The sequence below is a fragment of the Peromyscus californicus genome, unplaced genomic scaffold (genome assembly GCF_007827085.1).
Source record: "Peromyscus californicus insignis strain IS unplaced genomic scaffold, ASM782708v3 Scaffold_18__1_contigs__length_77618521, whole genome shotgun sequence".
In the NCBI taxonomy this organism is placed as follows: domain Eukaryota; kingdom Metazoa; phylum Chordata; class Mammalia; order Rodentia; family Cricetidae; genus Peromyscus; species Peromyscus californicus.
The window spans coordinates 52,801,767-52,816,186 of record NW_026294480.1 but is presented as its reverse complement, the minus strand read 5'-3'; the positions used below and the strand labels follow the sequence as shown (position 1 = coordinate 52,816,186).

Genomic DNA, 14,420 nt, shown 5'->3' with positions numbered 1-14,420 from the left:
TAAAGCAGTAACTGTAAAAACGGCAATGTTATGGTTGAAGCTTTCTAAGCCATATGTGTTGACAGAATGCTTAAGTCTCTCTCTCTCTCTCTGCAATAAACGCAAACCCTGCCAGGCTCAGAACTACCAGGGCCAGTGCGACGGAGAACGACTTGCAAGCCCGGGGGGTGGGGGGGTTGGGGGGGGGGGGAGAAGCGTAGGGGCTGGAAGGCTGCGCCGCGTTCCGAGTGCACCCACTGTTTCCCCTAACAAAGGCACGGTCTTGAGGCAGTTTCGCGGGGGCCACGTTCCCCTCCGCTCCCAGCACCGGCTTTGTCTCCTCCGAGGGGCCCCCCCAGCCGCGCCCGCCGCTGGCAGCCGAGCTCGACCCCCGGCGTGGGAAGCAGCGGCGGCGGCGGCGGCGGCTGCGAGGAGGCGCGGCGGTGGTTTCCTGCAACCTGAGCGTGCCATTAGAGGACGTCGGAGGGCGGCGGCTGACAAGGGATCCCCGCTGGCTGCCCCGTCCATCGGGGCCCGCGCGTGGAAGCGCCTCTCCGCAAACCCCCTTAGGAAGCGTACAAAGAAACGCGATCGGCCGCCGCCGGCCCAGTCCGCGGGGCTGGGGGGGTGGGGGTAGTAGGGGTGTGTGTTTGGGGGGGGAGTGGGCCCTCCCGCCGCGCGCCCCCCGCCGCCGCCGCCGCCGCCGGCCGCGTCGACCCCGTGCGCGCTGACTGGCTCGCGCCGGCCTGCGCCCGGGCTGTGGGCGGTGGGGGGGCGCCCCCGCGGGAGGCCGCCCCGCCCCCGCTTCCCCCGCCGCCGCCGCCGCCGCCGCCGCAGCCTCGGCCCCCCCCCCACCCCCTCCACCCCCCCCGTAGCCGCCGGGGCGGTGGCGCTGTGGCCGCCCGCGGCCTGTGAGGCAGAAACTCCCTCCACTCCCAGCCCGGCCCGGGTCCGCCTCCTCCTCCTCCTCCTCCTCCTCCTCGTCTCTCCTCAGCCTCGCCTCTCCCGTCTCCGGTCTCCCGCGCGAGGGGAAAGGTGGCGCGGCGGCGCGCGACGCAGCCTCGGTCCCCGGCGCGGGCCCGCGAGCTCCGGAGGAGACCCGCGCCGCCGCCGCCGCCGCCGCTCGGGGGTGGGGAGGGAGGAGGAAGAGGAGGACGGCGGCGGGAAGACGGAGAGGGTCCGAAGCGCGAGTGGGCAAGGGACAGTGCGGGACGGACGGACTCACTCCCCACCATCCCAACTCTCCCCCCCCCCCCCCCCCACCCCGACGGACGGACGGACGGCCGCCTTGGAGCCTGCGCGGCCGGTCGGCTCCGGCTCGGGGCGGCGGGCGCAGGGCGCGGCCCGCGCACTCGAGACAATACCGGCGCGGCGCGGCGCGGCTGTGGGGGCGGCGGCCTAGTGCGGCCCAGGCCCGGGCCGAGCCCCGCGTCCTCGCCGCGCCGCCTCCTCCGCCTCCTCCTCCTCCTCCTCCCCCCCTACCTCCCCCCTCCGCCTCCCGTCGGCCGCGCGTGGTCCCGCGGCTCCGCTCGACTCGGGGCGGGCGCCGTCCCCTCCCCCTCGGAGGCGCGCCGCCCCGGGGTTCCGGGTTCCCGGGCTCGACCCGAGCTGGATCCTGCTGCTTTTTTCACCCAGGCAGGAAGTGAGTTTCGCACGGCAATTCCGGGCGGTGTCACGAGTGAAAAGTTGGGTGGTTTTTTTTCTTTTTTTTTTTTTTTTTTTCCCCCTTCGCCGGAGCACCGAGAGTCCGGGCTGGGACAGTCCTGACAACACAAGTGGCGAGCAGGAAGCCAGCCCGCACCCCAACCCCCACCGGAGCCGCCGCACTGCTGCTGCTGCTGCCGCTGCTGCCGCTGCCGCTGCGGCTGCGGCTGCTGCTGCCGCTGCGGGAGGAGGCAGCTCCACATCCGCCTCGCCCTCCCCGGAGCCTCGGCGGGGCCCGGAGCCACTGAGGAAGGGCAGGAAATCATGTCAAGCCGAGCCTCGAGACGGCTGCCCTGAGACACCCCGAGAGGTAAAAAAAAATTTTTTTTTTTTAAATTTTATGAAAAGCGTCGAGCAGCCGCCAAGTTCGTGGGCCGGAAACGATCCTTGGAGTCGGCTTCGCCTTGCCGGAGTTGCCTCACTTCTTTCTCTCCTGTCGGAGTGGCTTGCTTGGTATTTTAGCAGCTGAATAGTAGAACTGATTTTTTTTTTTTTGCCCCGTCTACCGTCCAGAGGCCTTTCTTTTTAAGATGGGATGGTAAGAATGCGGTGGGACGAAAAGTTTTCAGCCATCGGAAGAAAGAGTGCCTTTGTTTCCGCGGAGTCCAGAAGTTTTAGTGTGCCGGGACGTATACAGTGTATATTAAATTGCTGAGTCTGGCAACTTTTGTTTCGGAAGAAAGTTAAGTCTGGCTGCCCTGGAGAGATTGATTCGCTCCTCCGTGATGGCTGCCACATTTGTTTATGTTGGGGCCGATTGTTTTGGCTTTCGCGTTAATCCTACGTGGAGATCGTTGTGTTAGGACACTTGTGTTTCTTTGGACTTTGGAACCCATCTGTCTGCCATTCTTGGTTGATTTTTCCGGACGGCTCAGGCACTAGTTGTCGTAAGTAATGTGCTCTTTTCAGTCCCGAGTCTACAGTGCTTGTTTGGTTGTTCGATTGGAGACCACGAGCTGCTAGATTTTTTTCTTGAAACTGGTGTTCTAGGAAGCAGAATGAGGTCGTAAAGATTATGGATAAAGACAGAGGAGGATATATGGCTACAAAAACAAAGCAAAACCCCAAACACCTGCAAGTAGTTGATTGGTCAGGACCTGTATGCAGTTCCCACTAAGAACATAGTAAGGGAAGAGAGATAAAACCTTAAGGTTTTCAGGGGAGTCGCGTTGTGAGAAAAAGCGGCGCTGTTTTGCAGTCGTATGGCTCTCATATTTTCGTGTTGGCCCATCTGTTTTTGTTTGGTTCTGCCTAATAAGTGAATAGGTACGGACTGTGCGAGCAGGAATTCGTGAAGCATGGCAGACATTCCACCAGTCAGACTTGGGAACGCTTCTGAACCAATGGGGGTCGTCTTCACGGGGAAAGCTTGCTTTGGTTGCAGTAAGTCCGGCTGCCTTTCCTCCTAGTATTGCAGTTGCATGCCTTTTGAGTTTAGTTGCCCCCCCCCCCCCCAAGTGCTTTTGTGGTAAAGGGAGGTGACAGATAATACTGTATTTTAAAATAAATATTAATTAAAGGTAGATGTAGCGTAAGCTTAAATTGATGTTTAATCACATGCTACCAAAATAATTAACAGAAACCCGGGAAAAAGCGTTGACTTTCTTTAGTTGAAAAAGGAAAGGTAGATTTTAAAGATCAGGAGATCAAATTAGTTCACTGCTTGTTCTTGGCTGTTTCGCTTTTTATTAAATGCATTTCAAAAAGAGAATCATTCCAGTATTTATATTGTTTTGTTATTAGGGCCTGGTCTCTGGAGTTGTTTTCATTTTTATTTTATGGGTAAGACTTGTGAACCATCAAGTCATTCCTGTTAAAAGCTTGACTGCTTTATGAAGGAATTTAAAGTGCATAACTGGTGGACTTTATGATTTGGGGACATATAATTAGGCAGCAAAAGAGGTTATTCTTGAGCATATGAAAGAGGGGAACAAAATACATGACATTGAACTTGGGTTTCCTTTTATGGCTTCTGCTTGGCTTCAGAGCAGCAGCGCCTTAATAGAGCAAGTCTTGGAGAACGAACTGTGCAGAGATGACACTCTGGTAGTTTTGTGTGAAATAGTATGGCTCTTGAAAATGCCTACTTAACACCCCCACCCTTTGAAGAAGTAGTTTTGTTTTTCTTTTTGGAGAGAGTAATATGTTTAGGTTTTGAAATGTTAAAAATGAGGTGTTCCACCTCTGAACCTTTGTTCACCTTTGTTTCCCCCTTTTCCTCAACAAGACATACATTCTGTGGTTTATTGAAAGTTAGGTAAATTTAGCACTAAATTAACTAATGACTTTTAGGTTCTATACTATTCTCAAACCAAATATTTTTGAAGTCTTGTTTAAAATGCAAAAAAAAAAGGTTTGAAAAGAGATTTCTTTTTAAAAAGACAGTGATTTGAATTCTTTCTAAATGGTCTCAAATTTTACATATTTTTAGTGTTGTGCGAGGGAGGTTGTAGTCCCCCGTGTGTGTGGTCTCCCCTGCTCCCCCCCCCCCATTAAATTGTGAGATAAAACATTCAGAGTGTTTGCCTGTATGGCATAGAAAGGCCTGTTAATGAAGGTAATCTTGAACTTTCAACGCTCCACCTGATTCAGTATTATGACGCTTCCTTGCCATTTAAGAGCAAGCTATTTTTGAACTTCACATTCAAGAATGGAAATAGTTTTTATTGTGTACTGTTTATTAACCAAGTGATAACTGTAGAGGCATTTTACATGGTAGTAAATCTATGAAATTTAGTTGTTTTAGATGCTTTTTATATTTTTTATTTTTGGCTTTAAAAATACTTTATAGTGAACACTGTCTACCAAGGAGCATACTTTAAATTTTTAGAAAATTAGGTACTTACTTGGGCATTTATTTGAAATAATTGTTTATTGATAATATGATTTTAGAGTTTAAGCTTCTGTTTGTTGTAGAACAGATTATTGCAATATTTACAAAATATTTAGGATTATACAGAATTCCAGTGATGTTGGAGAACACAATTTCTTTATAATTGCTGTTTATTCAAAGTCTCTTTAAATACACCTACTTTGCTGCTTACATTTGAATCTTGGCTCTTATTCATCCATTTGTGATGTTTTGTTTGTTGTTGAAACATCAACAACACAGGCTGGCTTTCTCTTTTCCTTTTTTTTTTTTTTTTTTTTTTTTTTTGGTTTTTTGAGACAGGGTTTCTCTGTGTAGCTTTGCGCCTTTCCTGGAACTCACTTGGTAGCCCAGGCTGGCCTCGAACTCACAGAGATCCGCCTGGCTCTGCCTCCCGAGTGCTGGGATTAAAGGCGTGCGCCACCACCGCCCGGCTCTCTTTTCCTTTTATGACAGTAGTGTTACACTTCCGTAACTGTTCCTAGTAGATAGCTCTTGAGTGCACATTATTTGTTCTTGCCATAGAAAATGTATCTATGAATTATAGTCTGTAATATCTACTTTTGAGTTAGCTAGGGAAATTCCCCTTCACCTTATATTTCCTCTTCTCTCAGTACCTTTTGTCATTTACTCTTTATAGTACTCCTATTTTTCAGTTATACATTTTATCTTTTCCCTCAGTGTTTGGTTTCCTAATTTTAAAACCTGCTATTATTCAACTTTTTCTTCTGATTTCTTTAATTTTTTTCAATTAATGTTACTTGTTTATCCTGTTTTTCCATGTTTGCCAATTATTTAGTTGTTTTTTTTTCCTTGCCTTTCTTTCCCAAAGGTCCTTAGGCCATGCATATCATTCCTCAAAGTGTTTGACACATGAAACAGAAAAACGATTGGATCAGTCTTTTTAATTCTGACGTTTGCATTCCAGCTGAGTGTTGTGGCAGTATTTGAATGTTAGTGTACTGTTTTGTTTTCATGCCGTTCCATCCGTTCTCTTGTTCTACCTCAGTGTCTGTGCAGTAGTCTTTCCAGGTTGTATATATTTTTGTGTCTTGACGTGCTTTATAAATGATAGTGTGGAAGAGAATAGAAAATAACATCTAAAAATAAACTTAGTAAAATAAAGCTCTGCTCATATGGAATGTATCTATGATGATCTTAAGTATATATAGTGTATTTTTAGAAAACAATAAAAATGACATTTGTGTAATAAAAATAGGTATAATAAAAGCCTGTGAAGTTTATTCATAGGGACACCCTAACTCAGATTTTTGTGCATAGTAAGCTATTTCTTTTTGTTGTGGTAGGATTGAGAAAGGCACATTGACAGCACCATGAAATTATTACTAATGAGTATTACGGTGAGAGAATGGGAAAATGGAAAGAAGATTGAATAACTTAGTAAGTACAGATATTCCTGTACTTAGGATGGGTTTGCATGCTGGACTGATCATAGCTGGAGCTAATCACGAATGTATTCAGTACATCACACCTACCATGTATGATGGCTTAGCCTAGACTACCTTACCCATACTCAGAACACCCATTAATCTTTCAGTTGGGTAAAATCATCTAACACAAAGCTTAGTTTATAACAGTGTTTAATTTCTTAGGTAATTTATTGAGTACCTGTATCGTTATCCTCTATTCTCATGACCTTTTTTTGTGACTCCTGAGAAATGTCATAACCTTGGATTCCTGGTTGAAGTAGTTTCTGCTGAGTGTGTATCACTTTTATGTATTGTAAAGTGAAACAGCTATAAATTGAACCTTGTTATTTCAGAGACCAATTGTAGTCTGAACCACTTACTTTGGGACAGAATGCCTTCTTTACACTTCATTTGCAGGTTGGAGGAGTCACTGTTGTAATGTGGTATGATTATAAGAGATAGAAATAATCCTAAGTTTATATGGTGTTTAGAGCTTAGAATTACCAATACTTCTATAAATTGAGAACTCCTAAGAGTTTGGGCTTGTGCCGGCTATTGATTACTATTCTGTTAGAAATTAAAACAAAATTTAAAAATAACAGTAAACTATTGCATGCTAACATTGTTTGAGCAAAAAGTGCAATTATTTTCCAAAACAAATACAGTTGTGACATGGTATCCATTGTTCCAGTTTTTTCCATAACTCTTTAGGTTCCTTATATAAAATGGCTTGGTAGTTGTATATAGTCTTTAAGTATATCTGTTTAGACATGTTAAAGTAACTTCAGATGACTTGTAATACTAAATCCAGGGTAAATACTAAGTGAAAAATGTAAAGTATGGTTTAGGAAATAATGACAAGAAAGAAAAGTCTGTATGTATTCAGTATGGATGCCATTTTCCCCAATGTGGTTGAAACTAGGGATTTGGAGGACCGACTAATAAAACTTTAAAAAGAGGGGTGTGTTTGCATTTTTGCAAATTACTTATGTTGAGTTTAATGGAAAGGAACTCAAATCTCATATATCAGTTTCTTCCATCTGCTGCAATATGTTGTTTTGATAGATATATGTGAAGAAAATCCACCCTCTATCATAGAGTTGTTTCTAGAAAAGGGAGGACTCTAGATACTTATGGGATGCTCTTTGAGTTATGGAAGAATCTTGAGGCTTAATCTTTCAGCTTGCTCCTTGGTTTTCAATTCTTTTTTTTTTTTTGGAGCTGAGGACCGAACCCAGGGCCTTGTGCTTGCTAGGCAAGTGCTCTACCACTGAGCTAAATCCCCAACCCCTTCAATTCTTAATTTATTTTTGCAGCACAGTTTTTAACACCTACTCCCCCCACCCCCAAAGAAGTTGGTTTTTATTTTTCAGCTGTATTTTGGTCTACATGTAATTTAGAATCTCTGAGATATTACTTAATGATTTTAATATTGGGTTTTGTTTATTTGAAATTTGATGTTGTGTCTGGTAGATCTGTTATGCTTTTGGGTTTTATTCAAATAGTGTATTTTCTTTTTTGTAGTTGCTCAAGTTTTTATTAATGGCCTACCTTGTACCTTATTGGTCATTTAAGCATATTTTTCCCAGCCCAACTGAATCCTTGTTGTTCTTGCTTTGGTAATTGCTTAGGAGAGGAGTGTTGTACTAACATAATTTCCAGCTTTAGGATATGTGTATGGCTCTCTTGGCTTTTTTTTTTTTTAGGTTTTTTCGAGACAGGGTTTCTCTGTGCAGCTTTGCGCCTTTCCTGGATCTCGCTCTCTAGACCAGGCTGGCCTCGAACTCACAAAGATCCGCCTGCCTCTGCCTCCCAAGTGCTGGGATTAAAGGCGTGCGCCACCACCGCCCGGCTCTCTTGGCTTCTTGATACAGGTGTTTCCTGTCCTTCAGTCGATGCCTTCCAATTTCCAGAATCCTGTTGGCTTGTCAGTTTCCCCACAGTACAGATTGCTATATTGGAGCTTCAGCACATTCTACTATAATTTGTCTACAAGCTGACTGACTGCTCAGACACAATTCTCCCGGTCCTTCTTGCTGAGAAAACTCAGTATTTTGGAGATACATCTTACGTTTGTTTCCAGCGCCTGTCCGTCATATGTATAGTAGTAGCTGTACTCGTTTCTCCTCTTCTGTAAAAGGTTCAGGACGGAGTGAGTGCCTGAACCACTGGTAGCCCAGCCCTGTATGTAATTGTATGCCTTTTTTGTCCTGACTGAGCGCCTGCCACATACTGTGGGTGTGACTTCTTTTTTAAGTGGTAAATATTGGCTGTGAGGGTCTCTCCCTGCTAGGTACATAGTCCACCATGTATGTAACTGTAGCCCCAGCTCCAGTGGCTATAACCTTTGCTGTTTTAGGTGGGATAGCAAACTAGTATAAATTTCTTTACAATTTCACAGACTGAAGGAAGAATCCTTGTTGATTTGGAGAGAGGGTCTCATATAGTCTAGGCTATGAACTCACTGTGTAGCTGAGGTTGGCCTTGAACTTCTGATCCTCCTGCCTCTGCTCCTAAAGTGCTTGGGATTATAGGTATGTACCACTACCCCTGGCCAGAAGATGGACTGATTCTTAATGTGGATTTTTAGCAATTTCAGCATATTTTTTCTTTTATTATTGAGAACTTGTACCTTTTTACCAAAAAAGAAATGGCTTTTTGGCTTATTAGCCTATTTTCTTTTGAGTCCATTAAGTAAAATAAGCTTTACATGAACGCAAGCCCCGAAATACCTCTACAGTGTATTCGATAACCTAGATGGCTATTAAGTGACTGACAGGTAGGGAGTGTATACAGTCTGGATGCACTGGAAAGGGGTAGTGTGAGCTTTTACTTAGAATTGTTTATTTTTGGAGTTTTCTATCAAATAGTTTTAGACTAGAGCTGATTTCAGGTCCCGAAACTGTAGTGTAGAACTGGGTAACCTGGACCCTCGTGGTGCACTTGATGTCACCTCCCTCCCCAGTCCTTGGTAGTCACAGATTGCCTTGTAGATAGATATATACTCTTTCCAGGTTTGTAAAATGGCTGCAGACTTCATGAAAGTTTTCCCTGTGTTTGAGGGTTTTGGGGTGTGTATGTGAAAGATAGAGTCTTATGTAGTCCAGACTGACCTCAAACTTAGTCTGTAGCCAAAGATGACCCTGACCTCTGGATTGATCCTCCTGTCTCCATCTCTTGAATGTCATGATTACAGGCACACGTGTCATTGTTTGCTAGCAGGGCTGCTTTTATGTGATGCTCGGAAACCAAATCCAGGGCTTTGAGCATGTTCAGCAAATACTTTCATATAATACCTGAGTTAGATCCCCAGTCCTTGTCTTAATTTTTGAGGCAGTGGCAAGACATAAAAGTTGAATCCATTTATTCTTTAACCTGTTTGAAAATAAATTGACCCTCTGATGCTCTATCATTCTGAAATACTTTCATGTTTATTTCTTATAAGGAAGAATATTTCACATGATCACATCATGTGACGATCATACTTTGAGTTTAACACAAAAACTACCTTCTAAACCCTATCAGTTGTCTTTATGTGTTATAGTTGCTTGTCACTCTGCTCTTGCTATCTGGAACAATTTCTTTCAATTTGAAAACTACAGGCTTCATTATTTTGTAGAATATTCCTTCATTTTCAGTTGTCTGATATTTTTCATACTTAGCTTCCCCCCCCCCCCCCCAGACAGGGTTTCTCTGTGTAGCTTTGCGCCTTTCCTGGAACTCACTCTGTAGGCCAGGCTGGCCTCAAACTCACAGAGATCTGCCTGGCTCTGCCTCCCGAATGCTGGAATTAAAGGCGTGCATCACCATGGCTCATACTTAGTTCTTATATTGGATTTCATAATTAGATTGTTATGATTAGCTCTTCAGCATCCTTATCAGAGATTTACACTCTCCTGTGTTCTCACAGCATCAGGTGCCAGGCAATTTTAGTTTGTCCGCTACTGATACTCCCTTTAAGTGACAAAGGTTGTGACTGCTAGACTTTTTTCAAGGTTTCTTACCCTGTTTATAGCTAGTAATTTGAAGATAGGTGTTTTGAAACATTAAATATTTTTTCTTCATTAGATTTTTAATTCACTTACATTTAAGTAGACTCGTGGTTTCCTGTTATATCCACAGGGCTATAATTCATTTTCATTAATTTTGATGTTCATTATTTTTAATGTAGGGCTGGTGATTGAGCATAGTAGGCTAGTCCACTCCCACTGAGTGGTGCTCCCAGCCCTCACGTTGTTACTGATTTGGCTAGTAAGAACTTCTTCCAGTTGACTTATTTTTTTAATTCATTAATTTAGAATACAATTATGGTTTTTAGATACTCTAAACTGATCTGCTACTTCCTTGGTTGTTAAAGATTTATCTATCTGTGTATGTGGGAGTATGCACATACCTGTGCAGATGCAGAGGCCAGAAGGTATCATTGTTTGGTGTCCTGCTCTTTTTTTTTTTTTTTTTTTTTTTTTTTCCAGAGCTGAGGACCGAACCCAGGGCCTTGCGCTTGCTAGGCAAGCGCTCTACCACTGAGCTAAATCCCCAACCCCAAGGTGTCCTGCTCTTTTATCCTCCACTTATTTCTTTGAGGCAGGGTTTCTCCCTGAACCTGAAGCTTATGTCTTTTTTTTTTTTTTCCTTCTAGGCTGGAATCCAGCAAGCCTTAGCAAGCCTCCTATCTCTGCCTGCCCTAGGATGGGCTCACAGGCTTGTGCAGGATATCCGACTTGTTCTGTGGGTACTGGGATCTGAACTCCAGTCCTCATGATTTATGTTGCAAGTACTTTTAATCCTTAAGACATCTCTCCAGACTCTCCTTGGCTATTTTAAGAGGAAAGTGGTACTTAGGAACCAGTGTCTGGGTACTTGTATTTATTACTCTTAGGGTGCTGCTGCCCCAAGCCTTCCAGTGTATAGAGCAAGGGAATCTTTCTTATGAACACATATTTATTTGTATTTGTATCTATGTGAGAAGACCATGAGTTTACAATAACATTAGTTCTAATCTACACAAACAGACTTTTCAATTATTTAAATTTTCTTTTGCTTTACTGGGGATCAGACTTGGGCCTCTACCTGTATCTCTAGTTCTCTTTTTGCTTTGTATTTCAAAAAATGTTTTACTAAGTTGCCTAGGCTAGTCTTGAACTCACTCTGTAGCAGTATTTCCGCCTCAGCTTCCTCCATGTCCCCCCTACTCAGCAGTGAATTACAGACCTCTGTATCACTAGGCCCTGCTCATTCTTGTCTATCTGTCTTTGTCCAGGAGTAGTTATAACCTCTGACAGTAGAAAGTAGTTTCTCTCTCTCTCTCTCTCTCTCTCTCTCTCTCTCTCTCTGTGTGTGTGTGTGTGTGTGTGTGTGTGTGTGTGTGTGTTGGGGGAGGAGAATGAATTAAGGCAAATCGTTTTTTTTTTTTTTTTGGTTTTTCGAGACAGGGTTTCTCTGTGTAGCTTTGCGCCTTTCCTGGAACTCACTTGGTAGTCCAGGCTGGCCTCGAACTCACAGAGATCCGCCTGACTCTGCCTCCCGAGTGCTGGGATTAAAGGCGTGCGCCACCACCGCCCGGCAAGGCAAATCGTTTTAAAGTGACACTCTGAACTTGAAGTCCCTATAGGCCTTGTGCATGCTTGTACAGGCTAAGTGATCTTTCTAAGCTGTATCCAGCCTGAATTCAGTACTCTTAACTGTTGCCCTTTGACTAGTTCCTTGTAGAGATAATTGTTATATTCTCTGTAAATGCGGTGATTTTGATACATCTATGCTTTTTTTTGGGGGGGGGGTATTAATTGGGCATGTGAGTTGTGTTTGGCGAAGCCAGAGCAGGAAGTCCAGTGTCTATTGATCTCCACCTTATTGACTTGAGATGGGGTCTCTTAATGAACTGGAAACCCACCTTGTTGAATAGACTGGCTTGGCAGGGAGCTTGTAGCATCTGTCTGGTTCCACCCCAGTGCTGGGATATGAACACACATGCTTGCAGAGCAAGTACTTTTCATCCTGGAGCCTTTTCCTAGACCCTGTTGTACCTGTTGAAATCCTAGTGTTTTATGTCATCCCAAAGTTTGGAGCATACCTGATACTGATACCCTTGGCTCTCAAACCATAGGTCAGTTCTAAACTTTGGAATGGAGGTGTTTACATTGGGATCCATATGAGAAACTTGTAATGTAAAAAGGAGTCTTTTTTGTCACACTGTCATCTACCCCAGATTTAATAGATTGGCCTTTCCTGTCCTTGGAGATTTTGGACATGGTTTGAGGGACATAGCAAGATAGCCTTATGTGAGTAGATCTGCTTTTAGACTTGAAGGAAAGGCCCACCAAGCATCCTGAAAGTATCTCATGGACTCTTTAGGTGCCCTGTGATCTCTGGGGACTTAATGAAATGTGCTTTATTGTTTTGGTGTCCTATGTGTTAGGAGGGGGCTATACATAGTAGATACTGTTTGATATGTCATAGGTAAGAGAAAGCCATTTCTAAACCAGAGTCCATACTAGTCACCTTGTCTTTTTTTAAAGGCAAAGAGCAAACAAGCAAACTTTGTTCTCTCTCTCTCTCTCTCTCTCTCTCTCTCCTATTTTTACTATTTGTGTGTGTGTGTGTGTGTGTGTGTGTGTGTATGAGAGAGCGAGAGCGCGCGCGCGCGCGCGCGCGCGCATGTGAAAGGCAGAGGACCACTTGTGGGACTTATTTCTCTCCTTCTACCATGTGGGCTCTGACTTTGCGGCAAGTGCTGCCTACTGAGCCTGTTAACCCACCCCTTAGCAGTCATCTGGAGTTAGCGTCTTTACCGTTGTTCTTAGTTATTGAAATCGTTTCTAGTTTTACCAGTTTTGCCTTTGTGTGTGTGTGGGGGGGGGGGAGATGTTTTTTTTTTTCCTTTTTTTTTTTTTCAAGATAGGCTCTTTTCTGTGTAGCACTGGCTGTCCTATATTCAAGGCATGCACTTTATCAACTGGGCTAGAGATCTGCAAACCCCCACAGGAAGATTTTATTGCTGCCCGGGGGCTTCGATTGACCTGTTTGACACTTGATTTCTCTAGCATCATCAGCTATGAAAATAAGCAAAAGGAAACTTACTAAACTCTGATATTTATAGAGAAACAAAGATCCTTGGGGTGATTCTTTTTTTTTTTTTCTTTTTCTTTTTTGAGACAGGGTTTCTCTGTGTAGTTTTGGTGCCTGTCCTGGATTTCACTCTGTAGCCCAGGCGGGCCTCGAACTCACAGAGATCCACCTGCCTCTGCCTCCCGAGTACTGGGATTAAAGGCGTGTGCCGCCGCCACCGCCACCGCCACCGCCACCGCCACCGCCACCGCCACCGCCACCACCACCACCACTACTTGGCTAGGTTGATTCTTTCAATAAGAGCTGGTTCCTTCTGTCTCAGTATTTGAAGAAATCTTCAGTCATCTGAGAAGGACCTCTTGAACATTGTTTCTGTACTGACTCTTTCTCCAAAAAAAAAAAAGAACACTGCCTCTAAACATTTTCCTTGAACTCCTGGTTTTTTTGATGAACAGAAAAGGAAGCTGTCAGCTCAGTAGAGGAAGCAAAGTTCTGGGGATAATTTAGTTTATCAGTCACATTAAGTAAGATTGGAAATAGAAATCCCGTTTTCCCAACTCCATTGCTTTCACCCTTATATTAATATTTCTTTAGAATAGTACTGTTTCCTAAAGATTTAAATTAGTACTAGAGAGAAAATGACTTATGTTCACATAAGTCAGGGAATTCTGGATAATATACTTTTTTTTGACAAATGTCAATTTGTCATAGATGATAGTTTTAAATTTTAGAAATAACTGGAACACAGTTCAATTTTACAAGAAATGTTAGTATTAACATTTGAGCCAGTAAGTTCCCTAGAGAAGTTTATCTTAAAGCAGTATGTAGTTCTGCAATAATGATTTCAGATTTTTGTTTTTCCAAATACACATAAGCTCTCTGTGTAGTTTCAGGTTTGCAAAAAAATTGCCATAAGATGAAATACCATGCTGTCTTTCCATTTCCCATGTTATTAGCGTCTTGTGTTCATGTGGCACATTCCTTGCAATTGATGAGCTAATACTGATACATTATTACTAACCAGAGTTGATTGTTTATTGTAAACTTTGCTCTGTGTGCTATACTGTGGTTTTTTGACAAATATATAATGACTTTTACTATCATTATTGTTAAGAGTAGCAATAATATATTCAGTGATGTGGCTTAGATGAAAGGATGGCAGCATTTATATTAGGGATGGCCATGAGGAATGGTAATACTTGGTTACAAGACAGTTACTTTACCTGAGATCCAGTGTATTTTACTGACTCATATATGAATAATGTATTACCATTGTGAAAGTAACTTGTAGTTTTGAAGAAATAAAATAATAGACATTTGGTAATTTGTATCTGGAAAGTTGAAATTAAACATTAGCTTGTTTTATTTCTGAG

General features: G+C 43.8%; 1 protein-coding gene across 11 annotated transcripts in view; it reads left to right on the top strand.

The window, feature by feature from the left end:
• Positions 1-1,403: 1,403 nt before the first annotated feature.
• Positions 1,404-14,420, top strand: part of Erbin (erbb2 interacting protein) — a 114,067-nt gene continuing 101,050 nt past the window's right edge. For 10 of the 11 annotated variants that reach the window (XM_052743402.1, XM_052743412.1, XM_052743411.1 and 7 more), the window contains exon 1: positions 1,404-1,993. The gene's annotated coding sequence lies outside the window, so the exon portion shown is untranslated. Of the gene's footprint in view, positions 1,994-2,038; positions 2,571-14,420 lie in introns of those variants that run through there. The other variant, XM_052743403.1, reaches the window with a different exon arrangement.